The sequence below is a fragment of the Petaurus breviceps genome, unplaced genomic scaffold (assembly GCF_028583685.1).
Source record: "Petaurus breviceps papuanus isolate PSGF00001 unplaced genomic scaffold, PetGlider_PUasm1.0 189, whole genome shotgun sequence".
In the NCBI taxonomy this organism is placed as follows: Eukaryota; Metazoa; Chordata; class Mammalia; order Diprotodontia; family Petauridae; genus Petaurus; species Petaurus breviceps.
The window spans coordinates 47,907,663-47,917,066 of NW_027185809.1; positions in this window are offsets into that span (position 1 = coordinate 47,907,663).

Below are 9,404 nucleotides of genomic sequence, written 5' to 3' on the forward strand. Positions count from 1 at the left end.
TCTGTCTCTCTGTCTCTCTCTCTCTCTCTCTCTCTCTCTCTCTCTCTCTCTCTCTCTCTTCTCCCCATCTCATGGATATAATTTACCAGCCAACTCAGCTTTTGGTAAAGCTTTTAAGAAGGTCTCAGTACTATTCTTATGAAGATGGAGAGATATAGATTAAACTATAATACAATCTGATGAATTTAGAAGTGGTTAGATGGGCAGACTCAAGTGGTTAAATATCAACATGGCAGGAGGCCTCTGAGGATTGGTTCTTGTTGTCCTGTTGTTTTAACATATAGAATCAAATGAACACACACACACACACACACACACACACCAGTAATTTGGAGAAAGGAATAGATAGGATCTTGCTTAAATTTCAAATGGCACAAAACTATAGAATGGGAGCTAATACACTGGATGACAGTCAGGAACCAAAATAATTTTATAACATTGAGGTGATTCAATAAGATGTAATTCAATAGACATAAACAAAAAGTCTTTTAACCAGGCAAAAATAAATAAGCTTAACCTGTATTAAGTAGGGAAGGTATGATTAGATAACAACTATTCTGAAAGAAAATCTGGGCATTATAATAGCATACACATTCAATATGAGTCAGCAATATGATTTGGCTCAAAAAAATCAAATGTTATATTAAGCTAAAATGAGAGGGTCACAACTTCCAGGAACAGAGAGATGATCATCCCAATGTATGCTAACCCTCATTTTCATCTGAAATAATATGATAATTTCTCATTGCCAGAGTTTGTTTTTCATTCTTCATTCCCAAAGAAGACCAATGACATCATGAGTGTGATGCTTGGCTTGTGCATGAATTGGATTGAAGTGAGGCAAAACTGTCCAGAACCATGAGCTTTATTCTCCCCTCCAGAAGCATCAAAGTCCAACGGCGTAGGAGTATGGCAGGTAGAATAACAACAACCATTGAATTATTAGGTTGAGGGACCAGCTGTTGCTCTTTTTAACCTTTTACCCTTACTAGTTTAATAGTTTAACACATATATTGATATGCTAGAGAATGTCCAGAGAAGGAACACTGAGATTATGAAGGACCTTTATTTTTACAGGTGATCATATGAGAATTAACTGAAGGAAATACAAATACTTAGAGATTATTCAGTGGGGACATAATAATTCATCAAATGTTTGAAGGGCTGTCTTATGGAGAAGAGATTCGACATGTTCTGCTCAGTCCCCCAAAGCAGAAACTGGAGCATTGAATGGAAACTGAAACGAAGCCAATTTAAGGTTAATGTCAGGAAAACCTTTCTAACAAACAGAGCTGTACAAAAGTGGAATGGGCTGCCTCAAGAGGCAGTAGTTTCTCCCTTTGTGGAGATCTTCAAGGAGATGAATGACTACTTTTTGGATATGTTATAGCAGAGAGATTTCTTTCAAATATGTATCTGCTTACATGGCCCTGAGAGGTCCTCTCCAGTTTTTAAATTATGTGATTCTCAATTGTGAATAGAAATGATATTTGAAAATAGATATATCTCCTTCAATTAGATATGTCTAAGGAGACTTCATAGAGGAAGCATATTCTGAATAGTCCTTTGAAAGTAGAGGTATGGGGCAGCTAGGTGGCCCAGTGAATAGAGCACCAGTCCTGGAGGAAGGAGGCCCTAAATTCAAATCTGGCCTCAGACACTTGACACACTTAGTAGCTGTGTGACCTTGGCCAAGTCACTCGAACCCAATTGCCCTGCCTCCCCCAAAAAGCTAAAAAAAAAAAGAAAATAATGTAAAAGTATAACTTTTACAGGAAGGGACATGGAGATACTCTTTTCCAGGTCTTCATGAATGCAAAGAAGCAGTATTCTTTCTAGAAACTCAGGTGTGAAGTCATCGTGATCTTCAGCACATCATTTTGTTTATAGATATTAAAAAAAAATATAGATTAACGAAGGAACTGGGTAAGTATTATGTTGAAAAAAAATCTGGACAAGATTTAGAAAATCAAGTGTAAATGTTTCAAATAAGAAAGTCATATCTATTTATCTATACATCTATAAAAATAGTCAGAGAGGAGAAATTGAGGAGAGGGAAAAGGAGAAAAACATTTTAAGAAATTAGAAAACGAAACTTTTAAGTTTTAGGAGATTAGGATCTTCTATCCAGGGAGAATGAAAGAAAAAAATAAGTGATTATATTAAATTATGTGTATATACATATACACATATAAATATAAAGACATGTACATATATACACCCACATAAATATTACAGCTATAAGCATGCACACATACACACCCATACATATGTGCACACATGTATGCACACACATGCATCTACCTGTGCAAATACATATATACATACATATATATATATATATATATATATATAGGCACACAGTGGATTCAAAGATAGGCAGGTATCAGCTCCTAGTTCAGCTCCTTGTCCAGTCCCTCGTCCAGTTCCATATTGAAGCTCACGGTATCCAGTCCACCTTAAGTCCTTCACGTTTTCTATTTTTGGGAAGACAAAGCACAAGTTTTCTCCTTCTGAACTCTGCCACCACAAGAGTTCTGTTCTCAGTTCTGCTCTCTTCAGCCTGGGCCTCTCATTATATATGGTCATTAGCTTCTCCCCTTCTCTTTGCATCAGCAACAGAACAGGAGTTCACAAGTTCTAGGGTTCACAAATTGTGGGTTTCATAAGTGTTGCTTCTCAGCAAAAATAATGCAATCATGGACAAAGCTCAAAAGAAACTTGAACTGAAACAAGGTGTCGACTAAACAGCTTAAACAAGGTGTTAATTACTTCTTTGTTTGCCATTACACATGGCCTGTAATAAAAGGCAACAAATATTACAGCTGGAAGAAGAACAGTTCCAATATTTTATCAAAAAGCTATCTTTTGGTAATCATTTAGCCATTTTAGGATCATAGGATCATTGATTAAGAGTTTCTTTTGTTCATTCTTCTCTGATTCCTCATGACCCCATTTGTGGTTTTCTTGGCAAAAATATTGGAGTCGTTTGACATGTCTTTCTCCATCTCATTCTACAGATGAAGAAAATGAGGCAAGCAGGGATAAGTGACTCAGTCCAGGATCACACAGCTAACTTCCTGAGGTAAGATTTGAATTTAGGCACGAGTCTTCCTGACTTAAGACTCAGTACTCTATATACCGTGTTTCCCCGATAATAAGACCTATCCCGAAAATAAGCCCTGTGTAAGATTCCTCTAAAATAAGCCCTCCCCCGAAAATAAGCCCTATTGAGATTGCTACTGTAGTGAAGGTGATCCCCTGCGCTACACGCTACATTACGGTACCCTCTGTATGCACCGTTCCCCCCCCGGGTGAAACGCATGCCGCGCTCCAAGCTGCATCCAATCAGAGCTGCAGTAGTGAGCGCGTCATCCTGTTCTTTATTGAATTCATTATTGAATAAAGGTACATTTTTTTGTTCACATTTACCTGTTTATTAAAATTGCTGTCAATGTTCATTAAAATAAGCCCTCCCCTGTAAATAAGCCCTCTGGTGTTTTTCTGTCCAAAAAAATAATAAGACAGTGTCTTATTATCGGGGAAACACGGGTATTATACTGCCAAGCTGCTCTTCAGATTAAGAGCTAGAAAAGGCCTTAAAGTCTATGTAGCCTAACCCCGTAATTTTGCAAATTATTACAGTTAAGTTCAAGACAATTATGAAATTCCTACTGCGTAAAGAAAGTCCTCAGGCACTTACAGAGATACCCTAGTGGATTAGTATTCTCCCACATGCCATTCCTTCTACTGTTGCATATTTTGCCCATGTTTGCTCTTTCTATGGAACTCTGATCCATTTCATAAATTTGTCATAGAAGATCTACCTAATTTTGGAGACTTCCTCAGCAATTGAGCATATGGGTTATTCATCTATTGTTCTTCAGTTTAACTGATAATACATAACAGAACTTCTGTCTTACTCCTCCATTACCATGTCTTATATTATGCTCATGTTCATCATGCTGGTATGAGTGGTAGAAATACAAATGAAGAAGACATATTCCTTGCCCTCATGGAGCTTGCTAGCTAGTAGGAGGTTAAGAAGAAGTTATCATTATTAGAAAATGAAAAAGAGAAGCATTAGAAATTTGAAACACCTTTTGAAGCCTGCCAATTCTTCTTCATGGGATCTTTGAAAATTTAATCTTTTTAGACTTCAGTTCCCTCATCTATAAAAAAAACAGAGATTATACTATATGACTTCAAAGGAACATTTCAACATTTAGTATATGCATCTAAAAATACAATGCAAAGTAGTATAAAAAGAGTATAGTGAGGAGATGAAGAATGGCCAGAATGGCTACTTATCTTTCAGAATTAAGTCCTAAAATGAACTTGTGTAATGAGCTAAATCTATACAGAAAAAGCAACTCTGCTTTATAATATTGATATGCATCTCAATATTGAAATAGGTGTCCAAATCTTTGAAGTAATTTCCTTTGCAAACTCCAAATTAAATAGACTAAAGAATATCTATATAAAGATTGGAGCCAAGATGGTGAAATGGAAGCAGCAACTTTTTAAAGCTTCCTTGAGAATCCCGTCACTAAAATTTAAACAGTGAATCTGAATGGATTTTGGAGTGTCAGAATCCACTGGGAGATGGAGAGTGGCAGAATCCAGTCCAGGAAAGTGCCCACTTGGGTCTAGGAAGGAGTAACAAGGAGTATGTGGAGGCTGCACCAGCCCTGACTAGAGAGCTGACTATAGCTGAGTGAGAAGGAGCCCCAGCCTGCAGACTCATCCACCCCAAGGGCAATTCACAGCCATCTCACTAGCATCTCACAGCCATCTCACCAGCATCTCACCACAGGACAGAAGGATCCATCGGAGTTGGGTAACAGAAAGCACAGGACCTGCAGCAGAGACAGCAGCTTCTCCTGGGGCTATCAGCCCACAGCCTGGAAGTTTAAAAATCATTTGCCTGATTTTCCAGGGGCCAGGATGGCAAAGTAAACTGTAGTTGCTCTGATTACCCCTCCCTGATCTAGAAAACCCAGAGATAAATGTCCCACCCAGAGTAAAATCCTGAAATAGCAGAAATAGCCTCAGGCTTAGGAGCCACTGAGAAAACGTGTAACTGATGCAGTAAGGAGTCTGAAGTGAAGGGCAGGAGGGGTCCCAACAAGCCCCACCTCACCTGACCAGCAAGAGCTCCCAAAGCCCAGGGACCGGAGCCAGCAAGCAGTAACAACAGAAGCCCAGATGGGCCTCAGCACTACCAGGGGAATCTGAAGACATCAGTGCTGCTGGCCACCACCTGCTAAACCTGCCTGATCTGTAGCCCAGGGGCACAGAGGTAGAAATCTGAAGTGGCCAGACCACCCCTCCCTCACAGGTTACTCTGTGAACCTCAGTGTAACTCAGGCAAAACACTGAGAATCCTGGCCTTGGCCTCAGTCTAGACACCCAAGATGCTATAGCACACAAAGTCACCAACCAGGCACTTAGCTCCCAATCTGAGAAATTAGGAAATAGGAAATTAAAATGGGAAGGAAGGAAGCTGAGAAGGAGAAGGGGAAAGGAAGAAAATTGATCTGAGCTTATTATAGTGAGCAAGAACAGCCAAATACAGAGGACAGCATGGACTCTATACTCACAACTAAGAACACAAAAGGAAATATGAACTGGTCTCAAGCCCAAAAAGCATTTTTGGGGGAGCTCAAGAAAGATTTTAAAAACCAAATTAGAGAGGTAGAAGATAAATTTAAATCTACAGTGACCAAATTGGAAAAAAAAGTCTCACTGAAAAAACAAATCCTTAAAAAGTTAAATTTGTGACCTAACTGAAGAAAATACCTCCCTAAAAAGGACCTTCAAAAACTAACCAAAGAAAATAATTCACTAAAAATTAGAATCAGTCAAATTGAAGCTCAGGACTCTGTGAGGCACCAAGAGTCAATCAAACAAAACATGAAGATTGAAAAATTAGAAGAAAGTGTAAAAATATCTTACTGGATAAACAACTGACCTGGAGAACAGATCCAGGAGAGATAACCTAAGAATTATCAGTCTACTGGAAAGCCATGATGAAAAAGCAGCCTGGACAACATCTTCCAAGAGATTGTCAAAGAAAACTGTCATGAAGTCCTAGAATCAGAAGGTAAGATAGTTATTGAAAGAATTCACTGGTCTCCTCCTGAAAGACATCCCAAATTCAAAACTCCAAGAAATATAGTAACCAAATCCCAGAATTATAGGGTTAAGGACAAAATACTGCAAGCAGTTAAAAAGAAACAATTCAAGTATCACGGAACTTCAGTCAGGATTACACAGGACCTAGCAACTTCTACCTTAAAAGATAGGAGAGATTGGAATTTGATATTTGATAAGGCAAAAGAGCAAGGACTGCAACCAAGGATCAACTACCTGGCAAAACTGAGCCTAATCTTTCAGTCAAGGAGATTAATGAAATAAGACTTTCCTGATGAAAATCCAGAGCGCAATGGAAAATTTGATCTCCAATTACAAGACTCAAGAAAGACATAAAAAGGTAAACAAGGAAAACACACACTCACACACACATGCACACATGCACACTCACATACACAACTTGGGAAGCAATAAAAACAAACTGTTTACATCCCTATATGAGAAGCTGATACCTGTCAATATTGAAATTTATATGATTATCATGACCTTTAAAAGGAATATACATAGGTAGAGGGTGGGTAAAATTAACTAATCTGATGATAAAAAAAACCTTATTAAGGGGTTCAAAGGGAGGGTAATGTAATAAAAGGAAAGGATGAGACAGAAAAAGATAAATTATGCCATATGAAGAGGCATAAATCCATACTATAGTAGAGGGGAATGAGAGAGGGACATGAACATGATTTGAAAATTATTCTCATTGGTTCTACTTCAAAGAGGGATCAACATAGTCAATTAAGTTTAAGATTCTAACATGAAAAGATTCAAAAACTCATTATAATAGAGGGAAAGGAGGGAGGTAGAGGAGCACTGTATGAAATTTACTCTCATTGGTTTGGGTTCACAGAGGGAAAAATATACTCTGAGAAGTATAAAAATCTACTGCACTCTATAGGCATAGGAGGGGTAATGGGGGGATAAGAAGGGGGTGTTAGAATGGAGAGAACTAGTAGCAAGAGGAAAGGATAGGTAAAGAAGGGGGAATCACAGAGAGGGAATACTGAGGGAGGCAGTGCTCAAAAGTAAAACCTTTAAGGAAGAGAAGGGAGAAGGAAGAAACAAAAACATAAACAAGGGAGGGAATAGGATGAAAGGAAAGAGGCAGATAGTAATCATTACTGTGAATATGAATGGGATGAACACTCCCATAAAATGGAGGTGGATAGCAGAATGGATTAAAAACCATAATCCTACAATATGCTGTCTACAAGAAGCACATTTGAAACAAGGGGACATGTACAGGGTAAAGGTAAAAGGCTGCAGTAAAGGAGAACATATTATGCTTCATCTAAAGTAAAAAAAAAAGCAGGGGTAGTAATCCTTATGTCACATAAAGCAAAAGCAAAAATAGATTTATTTAAAAGAGATAAGGAAGGAAGCAATATCCTGCCAAAAGGTACCATCTAGAATGAAGCTAAATCATTACTTAACATACATGCACAAGGTGGTATAGTGTCCAAATTCATAGAGGAGGAGTTCAGGGAATTAAAGAAGAAATAGTTAGCAATACTATACTAATGGGGGACCTTAATTTCCCCCTCTCTGAATTTGATAAATCTAACCTCAAAATAAACAAGAAAGAAGTTAAGGAGGTGAATAGAATTTTAGAGGCTAGATATGATAGATATCTGGAGAAAACTGAACGGGGACAAAAAGGAATATACCTTCTCAGCAGTACATGGCACATATGCAAAAATCGACCATGTACTAGGTCACATAAACCTCAGAATTCAGTACAGAAAGGCAGAAATATTAAATTCATCATTCTCAGACCATGATGCAATAAAAATTCATATGCAATATAGGCCCATGGAAAGATAGAGTAAAAACTAACTGGAAACTAAACAATCCTAAAGAATGAGTGGGTCAAACAAAAAAAATATATACAATCAGTAACTTCATTCAAGAGAATAACAATAATGAGACAAAATACCAAAATTTGTGGGATGCAGCAAACGCAGCTCTTAGGGGAAGTTTTATACCCCTGAGTGCATACATGAATAAATTAGAGAAAATGGAGGTCAGTGAATTGGACATGAAATTGAAAAAGGTAGGAAAAATAAACAAATTGAACATCCCCAAATAAATATTAAATTAGAAATACTGAAAACCAAAGGAGAGAATAATAAAATTGAAATTAAGGAAACTATTGAATTAATAAATAAAACTAAGAGCTGGTTTTATGAAAAAAGCAATAAAATTGATAGACCCTTAGCCAATATGAAAAAAAAGAAAGAAGAAAACCAAATTATGAGTATCAAAAATGAAAAGGGTGAATCTATCTCCAATGAAGAGGAAATTAAAACAATAATTAGGAATTATTTTTCCCAATTGTATGCACATAAATTTGACAATCTTAGTGAAATGGATGGATATTTACAAAAATATAAGTTGCCCAGATTAACTGAAGAGGAAGTAAATTACTTAAATAACCCCATCTCAGAAAAAGAAATTGAACAAGCCATCAGTGAACTCCCTAGGAAAAAAAATCTCTAGGGCCAGATGGATTTACTAGGGAATTCTATTAAACATTTAAGGAACAATTAATTCCAAATACTTTACAAACTATTTGGTAAAATAATGAAGAAGGAGTCCTACCAATTTTTTTTTTTATGACACAAATATGGTACTGATACCTAAATCAGGAAGAGATGAAAAAGAGAAAGAAAATTATAGGCTAAATTCCCTCATGGATATAGATGAAAAATTTTAAATAAAATATTAGCAAAAGATTACAACAACTTATTACAAGAATAATACACTTGGATCAGGTAGTATTTATTCCAGGAATGAAAGGATGATTTAATATTAGGAAAACCATCAGTATAATTGATCATATCAACAATAAAACTAGCAGAAACCACATGATTATTTTAATAGATGCAGAAAAGGCTTTTGACAAAATACAACATCTATTCCTATTAAAAACACTAGAAAGTATAGGAATAAATGGAGTATTCCTTAAAATAAAAAGTTTGCTCTATTTAGAGCCATCAGCAAGTATTATATGTAATGGGGATAAGCTTGAAGAATTTCCAATAAGATCAGGGGTGAAACAAGGGTGTCTACTACAACCCCTCTTATTCAATCTGGTACTATAAATGTTAGCAGTAGCAATTAGAGAAGAGAAAGAAATCAAAGGAATCAAATTAGGCAAAGACGTGACCAAGCTATCACTCTTTGCAGATGATATGGTGATATACTTAGAGAATCCTAGAGAATAAAGTAAAAAACTACTTGAGACAATA